The 13,887-nt window shown below is 40.0% G+C and overlaps 1 long non-coding RNA gene across 1 annotated transcript; it reads left to right on the top strand.

Moving 5' to 3' along the window:
- The first annotated feature begins 213 nt into the window (after positions 1-213).
- On the top strand, positions 214-4,225 carry LOC308612433. The gene is made up of 3 exons (XR_014015110.1): positions 214-1,335; positions 1,754-2,028; positions 2,271-4,225. It is a non-coding gene; the product is annotated as an uncharacterized lncRNA (long non-coding RNA).
- Positions 4,226-13,887: the final 9,662 nt, after the last annotated feature.

Here is a 13,887-nt window from a genome sequence, read left to right as displayed (position 1 = left end):
TTGGGTCCCAAGGATGGACTGACCTGGCACAGAGGGACCTGGGACAAAGGGACCTGGGAAGGATGGTGCAGCAACTGAGCCCTCCTTGGACCTGTAGTGCCTAGTCCCGACTGCATGGGACCACAATCTCCAGATCCAGGTGGGCACTCCTACCCCTAAACCAAGCCCAGTGCCCCCAAAGGACGGTGGACTCTCTGGGCTGGAAGAGCTCTGAAAAGTCAGCTGGTCTCCAGGTCTCCTGCTGGTGAGTTTCCCGCCTCTAGCCTCCTCCCTTACAGTCTCCCCACCTCCAGAGGACAGCTCCCTCTGCAGTATGGTGTCCCAAGGGTTGGAATTTCCCCAGGGGTGAAGTGTAAGGGCAAAGAATTAATGAGACGCAACCTCTTAGGTTGTTTTTCTTTCTCTCTCTTTTTTTTTTTTTTTGGCCACGTGGCATGGGCAATCCAATTTCCCAGACCAGAAATTGAATCCGAGTCCCTATACTGGAAGATCAGAGTGTTAACCACTGGACCGCCAGGGACGTCTCCTTGCTTGATTGTTCAGCCCCATACCACTCGAATTTACACCCAGAAATACAACTTTCTCTCAGGTTCTTGTTGGGAGAATAACCAGCTTTGGGGATGAAGAAATCCTGCCACCTTGTGGCCAATACCGCAACGACAGCTTTAAAACCAGGGCTTATGAGCACTTGATAGTCACAAAGCCTGGGGGGGCTGTAAATGACACCTGCCCTCAAGAAATGTCCTTGGGTAGGAAATGGAAAAAGAATTTAAAACTCTGACGACCGTGAAGAAGCCAATTTAAAGAGGTAACTTCTACACACACCAATTAAAAAAAAAAAGCACAAGTCAAGGTGCTCAGCATCCCTACTTATCAGAGAAATGGATATCAAAACTACAAGGAGGTATCACCTCGGACCAGTCACAGTGGCCATCATCAAAAAGTCTACAAACAATAAGAGCCGGAGAGAGCATGGAGAAAAGGGAACCTGCCTATGCTGCTGGTGGAAATGGGAACTGGTAACTGCCACGTTAAACAACAGTATGGAGGTTCCTGAAAAAATTAATAATAAAGAGACCAGATGATCCAGCAATCCCACTCCTTTGGAGATATCCAGAGAAAACCAACATTCAAAAACACCCACGTACCCCAACGGCCATAGCATCCGTATGTTCAATGGCCAAGACATGGAAGCAAAGAAAATGTTCACAGACCAATGAATGGACAAAGAAGATGGAGTACATATAGACAATGGAATATTGCTCAGCCATAAAAATTGAAATAATGCCACTTGCAGCAACACGGATGGACTTAGAAGTGATCATACTAAGTGAAGTAAGTCAGAAAGGAAAGAGAAATATCACATGATATCACTTATAGGTCTAATTCAAACACTGATACAAAGGAATCAATTTATAAAACAAATCCGGCTCATAGACTTAGAAAACAAACATGTGTTCACCAAAGGGGAAAGGTAGCAGAAAGGGACAAATGAGAAGGTGGGATTAGCATATATGCCAGAATATATATGAAACTGATGATCAACCAGAACTTACTGTTTAGCACAGGGAACTCTACCCAACACTCTTTAATAACCTATATTGAGAAGAACAGGAAAAAAGAACATATATATGTCTATGTGCAACTGAATCAACCTGTTGAACACCTAAAACAACACAATATGATAAATCAACTAAATTGCAATATAAAATAAAAATTAAATTTAAAACAATGCCTCGTGTGTTCCCCTCAGGCCTCAGTGACCCGGGCTGCTGTGCCATCCCTAGAAGATGAGCCGGCTTGGGTCCCAAGGCTGGACTGACCTGGGACAGAGGGACCTGGGAAGGATGGTGCAGCAACTGAACCCTCCTTGGACCTGTAGTGCCTGGTCCCCACTGCATGGGACCACCATCTCCAGATCCAGGTGGGCACTCCTACCCCTAACGAAGCCCCATCCCCCCAAAGGACGGTGGACTCTCTGGGCTGGAAGAGCTCTGAAAAGTTACCTGGTCTCCAGGTCTCCTGCTGGTAAGGTTCCCACCTCTAGCCTCCTCCCTTACAGTCTCCCCACCTCCAGAGGACAGCTCCTTCTGCAGAGTGGTTTTCCAGGAGTTGGGATTTGTCTGGGGGCGAAGCGTGAGGTTGAAGTAATGAGACAGAACTATTTGGTGGTGCATTTTTTTTTTCTTTTTGAACTCCACGTCCTTGTAGTCCACTGTCTTGTTTCAAAGTGTATATGATTTTTTTTTGCCTTTTTTCTTCTACTTCAGGAAATCAAGTTATCAGTGCCTGAAGGAGATTGACCAGAGGTGGAAGGACATAGCAAATTTCCAGATCATCACACAGACATCAGCACCACAGAACCCCTAAAGTCCAGAACATGTAGAAGCAAAAGAGGGGACAACCTGCCTCAAAAGGGACATTAGTCATGTACACTCCCTGCAAGAGTACATCAAAGGGCTTGTTTCCGCTGATGTTGACAAGAGACGCTACAAAGGCACTTTACGTTTTCTATATAAGAGAAGAAAAATTATTACATTGGCTTTGTAATTTATTTCCCCCGACCATCACTGAGGTTGGGTGCCTCTTCATATGTAAAATGATCATTTTTCTTTTACAGTGAAATTTAATTTCATAGGTTCCAAATATTTTTGTTTGCTTCTATTTTTTTCTCTTGATTGAGAGGCAATTCAAATATACTTTATATTTGTGGTGTCTTCTCCCACATCCTTCCAAGCCAATTACTGTGCACACAGTCACTAAAAAATTTGTCAAGGAACTTGTTTTCACAGGTCATCCATCACTCAAGATGCTTGATATGAGGGCCATCTGCCATGCACAGCCTTACATCAAGAGCTCTGTACTGAGCTCTTTGTCTCAACTTGTGGACCAGTTAAAGGACAGGATGAGGATATCGTTAAACCTCACAACCTCACCCAAGCACATTGGTCAATGCTCAAACATTATTGCCAAGCTGACAGACAACAGGCCTGGGAGCTTCTCCTATGATGTTCCCCAGCTTGCCACCAAGACATTTGGTCTGGACCACGTCACCAACCACAGAGCACTGAAGTGTAGACTCAATGTGCAGACCAGAGAATCTCACATGTAAATGTGATGAGGACTCCAAACTCAGGCAGCAGGCAAGAGATCTGCCTGGGTCTCCATCTTGTTTTGCTAGAACCTCCCCTCCACTCTCGCCTCTCCCCCCACAAAAGTAAGACTCAGGTCCCTTTTATCCTCTGAGGATACTCAGAGACCTGATCTGTGGAATTATCCACAGGCTTTATCCTCTTCCCAGTACAACTGGACTTGGATTCACACAGGCACACCAAATGACCATAAGGACACCTGCCCCAATGCTAAGCATTGACTCCCAGCCTCTACCCAACTCACCTCACCTGAGCCCAATCCAGGCCTGCACTGTCCCCCAAACTCCACCATCTACACATGTTCCAGACCAACACTTCAGAATTGTCTTCATGATGGGACAAGGGATGCGGGGAGGGCCCCAGGTTCAGAACGCCTTTCATTTCATCCTCCTAAGAAGCCTTCTCCTACAAGTCAGATGTTTCACCTCTTAGAGGAACCTGGGTGATACTGACCCGTGTCCCAGTCCATGTTCTCCAGGAGGACCTTCTGGTCTCCTCTGAGGGGAGTGACCCGCCCTGCCCCAAGGCATGGAAGTTTCAGCCTCCAGGCTAACACGGCTCAGAGGCGACTACTGGAGTAAAAGAAAGAAGAAAGGAGCAGAATTTGTCTCATGAATTAGCACTTCCCCAGCCGTGGTTTACGTACAAATTTCAGAACGCCAGATAATATTGAGACTTGCACAGCCCATTTCATGTAATGTTATGAATTGTGTAAATTTAACTTATGTTTTAAATGGAGGTTACCAAACTGTCATATGAAGTATTTAGTAAATTTTAAAATTTTTTAATTGTTTGCTAATCCTTTTACAATATGTCATTATGCTGTACACCCACCATTTCTACAGTACTGTATGTCAATTATATCTCAATAGAACTGAAAGCAAAATAAAGGAAAATATTAGTAAATTAATAAGAAACTGAGTCAACACATTGGAAAATATTAAGTTATAATGTCAGTAGGAAGCTATTAATTAACATTGATTTGTCTTCAGTGTGCAAGTGACTGGAATTTGGGAAACTGGATAAAATAGACACCTATGTAGGGATGAAAAGGTCTGCATATTTTAAGCTGAGGCTCTCCTGAGACTAGAAGTTTTGTCTAAGAGGGAAAGTCCTACTTAAAACCATAATGGAGGATATGGTCTTCATCTTGTAAATTTTGGTTATTAAAAATCATTGGAAATGATATTTAGTTTCTTCATGATAATGAGATCCTCCCAATGTGATATATTGTACAGATATTTTCACTTCCAGTCATCTCTTGTAAGGTTTTTTTTTCTTTTGTCACCAAGTTTTATTTACTTGAGTATAAAAGAGGACCTTAGTAGCCTCAGTGTAGTCTACGTCCCTGAACTGTGTTTAGATTTCAGACTTTTAGGCATAACTCAGGGCTCCTGAAACAGAAACAGCATTTTAACAATATTTTCAGGTGACTCACATGCATTTTTTTTTTTTTTACTATGTAGGGCAAGTGTCCTTATTCTCACTTTGACAGCAAATTTGAATAACATGGTGATCTTTAAAAAATACTGATGCCCAGAAATACTACTTTACTGAATCCTTTTAAGTCCTAGGCATGGGAATTTTAAAATGTTTTCCAAGTAACAATGATGCGAGGCAAAGTCTGAGAACTCCTACAGGTGAAGAGCAAGGATAACTGTTCCCTGACTTGTTCTGGTCTTTTTCCAACATGGGAAGAAACTCTGAACTGGGTCAAGAAAGTGTGGGTCATTTTATAGAGAATGGGATGCTATTAGGAGGGGCAAAGAACCGAATCATTTTTCCATGTGAGAATCTGTCTCAGGGAAGCTTCTCCCTCTCTCTCTCTCTCACTCTCACTCTCACTCTCTCTGTCTCGGATTTCTTCTCTTAGTGAGGAAGACTCCAGATGGCCTCCTGGTTGAGGTCTCAAGACCAATGAAAAGATAAAAGCAAAGTAAAGGAAGCTCACGTTGAGTTACCCAATTTGACTTGAATATACTTCAGAGAGGAGTTCCCTCAGCATTAAGTTTGAATAACATGTGCCTCATGTCCCCCTTCAACAACAACTTGGCTTCATTCACAGACAAGTGTCTTTGTGCGAGGTGTAGAATACAGCACCATACATCAAGGGGACCAGGAGGAATCTCACCCATCTGTGCACAAGGTAATAGGCATAGAGACCTCAGTCCCAGCTCTGGACTTGGTGGTCATCTGTTAACTGGCTCCTCTTGGATAAAGCCCAGGGGCACCTGGAAAATACTATTTTAATCCATTACTCATGAAGAAAAGAGGTTTTGTGGATATCCAGGTTTCTAGTAGAGAAGTACTAGCACAATGTTGGAGAAAAAAAAATGTATGAGTTTGGATGCATTGGACAAAGTAAAGGGAATAGTTTCACTTTACCAACATCACGCCTCCACCAAGATTACAATTTAGGGCCAAGAGAGATCTTCCTGGCCCATGATTTCCCCTGCAGGGGCAAGTGAAAGCATGTGAGTGAGCATGAAGCTTCTCCAACTGTATGGGATGCTGCCAAAAAGGCCTGTTATTTTCTTGCCCCTTCCAGAGTGCTGAATCATGAGCTGCATGACTGGGGGTGGGGAAGACGTCGCAGATAGGATTCTGGTAAGGCATTAATGTGCTGCAGAGTCTACTAGCTTTATTACAGACTCCATCAAGAAGCCTATCCATGAGCCAATAGGGATGCCTCACCCATAGATCCTCCCAAACTGGCCAATGGGCACCCTTGGTCCTCTGTAAACTGTACCAACACCAATCCTCACACTGTGGTCAGTTCAGCATGTATGCTCCCAACTAAAGTACTGAGGGCAAGCTTTGGCACAGAGTTTGAGAACACACACAGGTAGATGGCTCACATCTGCAGGCCAGAGACAGACCATAAATTTCTGTATTAGCACCACCCTTAGGAGAATAAAAGAGGGGCTGTCAGCACCCAGACTATTGTGTTGCAAGATCAAAAGATGGCGTATAAGCTTAAGAATTCTGCCATGCGAATTCCCTGGCAGTCCAATGCTTAGGACTCTGTGCTTTCACTGCTAAGGCTGTGGGTTCATTCCCTGGTCAGGGAACTAAGATTCCTCGACTTGTGAAAAGCAGCAAAAAAAAAAAAAAAAAAGACAGAAAAAGAATTCTGCCAAAAGCTGTAACAAGAAGCATGAAACAGGTTTATCCATAAAGGTTTGAGAAAGCCTCAGGATCTCTAATTCTAGAGGGCTGACAGAAGGTGTTTCTCTCCTGCAGACAATTAGTAAAAGCTGGAGCAGTTGGCTGCTACTTCAGAAGTGAAGATAGCAGCACAAAACTGCAGGAACGTTAAAAGAAAAAAATCAAAGTAATCTAACACCACTAAAGGATTACAAAAATCTTCCAGTTATCAATCCCAAATACTTAGAAATCTGCAATCTACCCAATAAATAATTTTAAAATATTGTTATAAGAAGCCTCACTGACCTACAAGGAAAGACAGAAAAAAAAATTCAATGAAATCAGAAAAAACATGAAGAAAAGAAAAATATAACCGACAAAAATTGTAAAAACAAAACCAAAAAACATCCTGGAGCTGAAATAAATGAAATGAAAAATGCAATAGAAAAATCTATAGTTACAATAGCTTTTTAACAAATATGCAGAATAAAATGAAGTATATTGTAACATAAAAAATATAACAGGAGAAGAATAAAAGAATGGAACTTTTATAGGCATACAAAGATAAGTTTCTATTAGCATAAAATGGACTTTTTAAACTATGAGATGTTTTATGAATGCCTCATGGTAATCACAAAGCAAAAATCTTTAGTAGAATCACAAACATTAAGAAAGGAAACACAGCAACATGGTAAAGCACCAATTTACAAAGGTAGACACAGAGGGGAAAAGGAAACAATGGAGTTACAAAACAATCAGAAAGCAATTAATAAGATGGCAGTAATAAGTCCTTACATATCAAAAATCACTCTAAATGTAAATGGATTGAATTCACAAATCAAAGCTATAGAGTGGCTGGCTGGCTAAAAATGTATAGGGCCCAATTATGTTCTTTATATAAGACATTAATTTCAGCTTTAAAGGCACACATAGGCTCAAGGTAAAGAGATGGATGATGATATTCCATGCAAGTAGAAGCCAAATAATGTGGAGCTAGCCATACTCATATCAGACAAAACAGACTTTAAGCCAAAAACAATGACAAGACACAAAGAAGGTCATTATATAATGATACAAGGGTCAATAAATCAAGAAGCTATAAATATACACAGCCAACATCAGAGTACCTAAATATATTAAGCAAATATAGATCTGAAGGGAAAAATAGACAATATATTAATAGTAGGGGACTTCAATACTCCACTCTCGGCGATGGATAGATCATGCATATAGTAAATCAACAAGAAAACACTGGTCTATATACTACATCAAATGGACTTCACAGGCGTATATAGAACATTACATCCAACAACTTATGCTCAAGTGCACGTGGAACATACTCCAGGATAGATCATATGATAGGACACAAACATGTCTTAGCAAACTTAAGAAGATCAAAATTATACCAACTATGTGAACACAATGATAGAAAACTAGAAATCAACAAGACAACATCTGGAAAATCTACAAATATGTGAAAACTAAACAGCACACTTCCAAAAAATAAAGTAGGTCAAAAAAGAAAGCCAAAGGAAATTTTAAAAAAATCTCAAAACCAGGGCTTCCCTGGTGGCGCAGTGGTTGAGAGTCTGCCTGCCGATGCAGGGGACACGGGTTTGTGCCCCGGTCCAGGAAGATCCCACATGCTGCGGAGCGGCTGGGCCTGTGAGCCATGGCCACTGAGCCTGCGCGTCCAGAGCCTGTGCTCCACCATGGGAGAGGCCACAACAGTGAGAGGCCCGCGTAGCGCAAAAAAAAAAAAAAATCTCAAAACCAATGAAAATGGAAACAACTTACCAAACCTATTGGATGCTGCAAAAACAGTTCATTGAGGAAAGTTTATAGTGATAAGTGCATACGACAAGAAATTAGAAAGCTCTCAAACATCTAACTCTACACCTCAAGGAAGTAGAAAAAGAAGAAATTTATTCCCACGTTGGCAGAGGGAAGGATATCATAAAGACTAGAGTGGAAATAAATAAAACATATACAAGAAAATCAATAGAAAGGATCAACAAACTAAAAGCTGGATTTTCAAAAATATAAAATTCACAAACTTTTAGCTAGACTAGGAAAATAGAGAGAAGACACAAAATTAGAAATGAAAGAGCAGACACTACAACTGATACTACAGAAATACATAGGATCACAAGAGACTATTATGAACAATTGTATGCCAAAAAATTAGATACTAAGGAAGAAACTGATACTTCCTAGAAATTCACTACCTACAAAGACTGAATCAGGAAGAAATAGAAAATCTGAACAGACCAATAACAAGGGATTGAATCAGCAATCAAAAAATTCCCAACACAGAAAACTCAAGGACCAGATGACTTTATTGGTGAATTCTATCAAACCTATGAAGAATTAATGCCAATGATTCTCAAAATTTCCAAAAAAATTGAAGAGAAAGGAATACTTCTAAACTTGTTCTATGAGGCCAGCATTTCCATGACACCAAAGCCAGACAATGAGTCTACAAGAAAACTAGAGGCCAATAAAACTGATTAATATAGATGCAAAACTTCTGAACAAAATATTAGCAAATTCAACAATACATTAAAAGGAGTATACACTGGGGCCAAGTGGGATTTATCACTGAGAGGTAAGAATGGTTCAACATACACAAATAAATATGTGGGGTACACCACATTAATAGAGTAAAAATAAAAATCATAATCATTTCAATAGATGCCAAAAAAGCATTGGACAAAATGCAGTTCTTTTATGATGAAAAACTCTGAATAGATTGATTATGGGGGAACACACCTCCACATAATTAAGGCCATACAAAACAAGCCCACAGCTAACATCATACTTGATGGTAAAAAGGTAAAAGCTATTCTGCCAAGATCAAGAACCAGACAGTGATGCCCACTTAATCACTCCTATTCAGTATAGTACTGGAAGTATTATCTGGGGCAATCAGGAAAGACAAAGAAAGGCACCCAAATCAGAAAGGAGGAACAAAAATTCTCATTATTTGAAGATGGTATGATTTTGTGTATAAAAAATCCCAAGGAATCCCAAAATGTTGTAACTAATCAACAAAGTAGGTAAAACTGCAGTATATAAAATCAACATACATCATCAGTTGTATTTCTTCACACAAGTAGTGAAACATCTGAAAAAATAAACTAATTTACAATAGCATCAAAAATAAGATACTCAGGAAAAAAGTTAACAAAGTTGGTGAAACGTCTCTACTTATGAACACTATAAGACATTGATAAAATAAACTGAAGACACTAACAAATGGGAAGATAGCCTATGTTCATTGATCAGAGGAATTTCTAAGATTGAAAAGTACTTATCTCAATGCCTGCCATTGGTAGATTCAAATAAATCTCTCTAAAAAATCCAATGGTCCATCCACCTCACTACAAATAACTCAATTTCGTTTCTTTTTATGGCTGAGTAATATTCCATTGTATGTATGTGCCACATCTTCTTTATCCAGTCATCTGTCGATGGACACTTCGGTTGCTTCCGTGTCCTGGCTATTGTAAAGAGAGCTACAGTCAGAAAGAGAAAAACAAATACCGTATGCTAACACGTATATATGGAATCTTAAAACAAAACAAGGTTCTGAAGAACCTAGGGGCAGGTGTTTATCCTGTTGTGGTATGTATCCATCAACAGGTGAATGGATAAGGAAGACGTGATAGCTAACACCTATATATACATACACACAGTGCGTATGAGTCAGCCCTTAGAAAGAAGGAAATTCTACCGTTCTTTACTTTGATCTACCTTGGGTAAGTTATGCTGAGATAAGTCAAAAAGAGAAAGACAAATACTATGTCATATCATTCATATGTAAAATAAAATTTTTTAAAAAGCCAAACTCATGGGCCTCCCTGGTGGCGCAGTGGTTGAGAGTCCGCCTGCCGATGCAGGGGACACGGGTTCGTGCCCCGGTCTGGGAGGATCCCATATGCCGTGGAGCGGCTGGGCCCGTGAGCCATGGCCGCTGGGCCTGCGCGTCCGGAGCCTGTGCTCCGCAACGGGAGAGGCCACAACAGTGAGAGGCCCGCGTACCGCAAAAAAAAAAAAAAAAAAAAAAAAAGCCAAACTCATAAAAACAAAGAGTAGAATGTTGTTACCAGGGCCTGAGGTGTGGGGAATAGGAGAGATGTTGTTTAAGGGTACAAACATTAACTAATAGTAAATAATTCTTAAAGATCTGATGTATAGTGAACATAAACAACGGTATCATATTATGATCAAACTTGCTAATAGACCAGATCTTAATTTTTCCAAACACAATAAGGAAATAATGATTATGTGACATGACAGAGGTGATAAATATTGCTACAATGGCAATCATAGTATAATATGTAAATGTATCAAATCACCATGCTGTATACCTTAAATTCAAATAATATTATGTGTTCAATATATTACAAGAAAAATAGAAGAAACACAATAAGCATCATCAATATCTAACCAGATCAAGAGGGCTTCCCTGGTGGCGCAGTGGTTAAGAATCCGCCTGCCAAGGCAGGGTACACGGGTTCGAGCCCTAGTCCAGGAAGATCCCACATGCTGCGGAGCAACTAAGCCCGTGTGCCACAACTGCTGAGCCTGTCCTCTAGAGCCCACGAGCCACAACTACTGAAGCCCACGCACCTAGAGCCCGTGCTCTGCAACAAGAGAAGCCACCGCAATGAGAAGCCCGCGCACTGCAACTAAGAGTAGCCCCTGCTCGCCGCAACTAGAGAAAAGCCCGCGCGCGACAGCGAAGACCCAATGCAGCCAAAGATAAATGGATAAATTTGAAAATAAACAGATCAAGCAGAAGAAATTTTCTGTGAGTTAGAAGACAGTAAGTTGAAAATATACACTCAGAGGAGAGCAAAGATAAAAAGAGTTGGGCTTCCCAGGTGGCGCAGTGGTTGAGAGTCCGCCAGCCAATGCAGGGGACACGGGTTCGTGCCCCCGTCTGGGAGGATCCTGCATGCCGCGGAGCGGCTGGGCCCGTGAGCCATGGCCGCTGAGCCTGCGCGTCCAGAGCCTGCGCTCCGCAACGGGAGAGGCAATAGCGGTGAGAGGCCTGCGTACTGCAAAAAAAAAAAAAAAAAAAAAAGGACACCAAATACTACCATGAAAATACACCACCACAGAGTTGTAAATGTAAGTACACAGTTAAGGTAAGAATACTTTAATAGTGTGATATGGTGGTGTGTTAACCAGTTAACTTTAGTATAAAGGTTAAAAGATGAGATTATTAAAATAAAATAACTGCAGGTATAAAAATTTTAATGTATAAACAATATTAAAAGAGGTAAATTGTAATACCATATACAAAAATTCACAGAGGGGAGTAAAAGAGTAGGTATTTTTGGATGTGATGGAAGTTAGATTGTTATCAATATAAAATAGACTGTTGTATCTATAAGACATTTTCTGTGAGCCTCATGGAACCACAAAGCAAAAACCTATAGTAGATTCAGAAAATATAAAGAGAAGGAAATCATAACATACCACTGCAGAGTATCACTAATTCACAAAGAAAGGCAACAAAAGAGGAAAAAAGGAACAAGAAACAACAAAGCATCCAGGAAACAATAAGATGGCCTTGGTAAGTCCTTACCTATCAATAATTACTGTAATCATAAATATATTAAATTCTCTAGTCAAAAGTCATAGAGTGGCTAGATAGATAAAAATACAAGATCAGCCTATATGGGAAAAGAATCTTTAAAAAAAGTGGATATATGTATATGAATAACTGATTCACTTTGCTGTACACCTGAAACTAACACGACATTGTAAATCAACTATACTCCATAAACATTAGGGAAAAAAAATACAAGATCAAACTATATACTGCCTATCAGAGACTCACTTCAGTGTAAAAAACACAAATTAGGCTCAGAGTGAAGCTTTAGAACAAGATATTCCATACAAGTGGAAACCAAAAGAAAGCAGTGGTAGCTAGAGTTACACCAGACAAAACACCAGACAAAATAGACTTTAAGGCAAAAGCTGCCACAAGAAAACATTTAAGGTCAGTATATAATGATCATGTTGTCAATTCATCAAGAAGACAACACTCAAATAAATATGCACCCAACAGTGGAGGACCTTAATGTATTAAGCAAATACTAACAGATTGAAGAGAGAAACAGACAGTACAAAAAAAAAGTGTAGGGGTCCTTAATACCCAACTTTCAACAATGAACTGGTCATCCAGAAAGAATATCAGTAAGCAAGTACTGACCTTGAACTATACATTAAACAAAATGGACTTAACAGACAAAAACAGAACAGTCCATCCAACAGCAGCAGAATACATGTTCTTCTCTACTGTACATTGAACATTCTCTAGGACAGATCATGTGATGGGTCACTAAACAACTCTTAGCAAATTTAAGAAGACTGATATCATACTAAGCATTTTTTTAGTGATTCAGTTATATATACATATATATATATACACGTTCTTTTTTTAATATTTTTATATTTTTTAATATTCTTTTCCATTATGGTTTATCATACGATACTGAATATAGTTCTCTGTGCTATACAGTTGGACCTTGTTGCTTTATCCATTCTATATATAAAATCTTACATCTGCTAAATCCAACCTCCCACTCCATCTGTCCCACAAACCCCTCCCCCTTGGCAACCGCCTGTGAGTTCTCTATGTTTGTGATTCTGTTTCTGTTTCATAGATAGGTTCATTTATGTCATATTTTAGATTCCACATAGAAGTAATATCATATAGTATTTGCCATTCTCTTTCTGACTTACTTCACTTACATAGTATTTTTCAACCACAATGGTAAGAAACCAGAAATGAACAACAGGACAGAGTCTGGAAAATTTACAAATATATGGAAATTAAACATTAAGAATCAGTGTGGGCTTCCCTGGTGGTGCAGTGGTTGAGAGTCCGCCTGCCGATGCAGGGGACACGGGTTCGTGCCCCAGTCCGGGAAGATCCCACATGCCGCAGAGCGGCTGGGCCCGTAAGCCATGGCCGCTGAGCCTGCACATCCGGAGCCTGTGCTCCACAACGGGAAAGGCCACAACAGTGAGAGGCCCGCATACCGAAAAATAAAAATAAAAAAAATAAAGAGACTGAATAATGAAGAAAGAAAATAATCTCAACAGACCAAATTACTGTTAAGGAGTTCTCAAAAACCTCCCAACAAAAAAATACCAAGACTAGACGGCTTCACTGGTGAATTCTACCAAACTTTTAAAGAAGAATTAATATGAATTACTTTTAACTGGATAAATCTTATGAATCTATTTGTGGATGATACAATTTGCATTTTATAAATACACTAGGGGAGACACAATGATATAAAGGAAGTTAGAGCTATTGGTTCTGAATCTTTGATGTCTTTGAAGATATTTATCATTTGAGTTGGGCTATGTTTCAGAAATTTAACACAACTGAGCATACGTTAATAATATGGTCCTTGTAAACCTTTTGGAAAATGCAAAGAAGTGATAAAGAACCGTATGTCTGTTGCATGAGTGTGGAGTATCATGGAAACTTACAAGAACAAGCCTTGACTGATTACAGACTCCACTTGAAAAACCAATATCTTTAATAAACAAAGAGGGC

Source organism: Mesoplodon bidens (assembly GCF_964165515.1).
Source record: "Mesoplodon bidens genome assembly, chromosome: 1".
Classification (NCBI taxonomy): Eukaryota; Metazoa; Chordata; class Mammalia; order Artiodactyla; family Ziphiidae; genus Mesoplodon; species Mesoplodon bidens.
The sequence above is the reverse complement of the archived record's forward strand: the minus strand, read 5'-3'. Positions and strand labels throughout refer to the sequence as shown.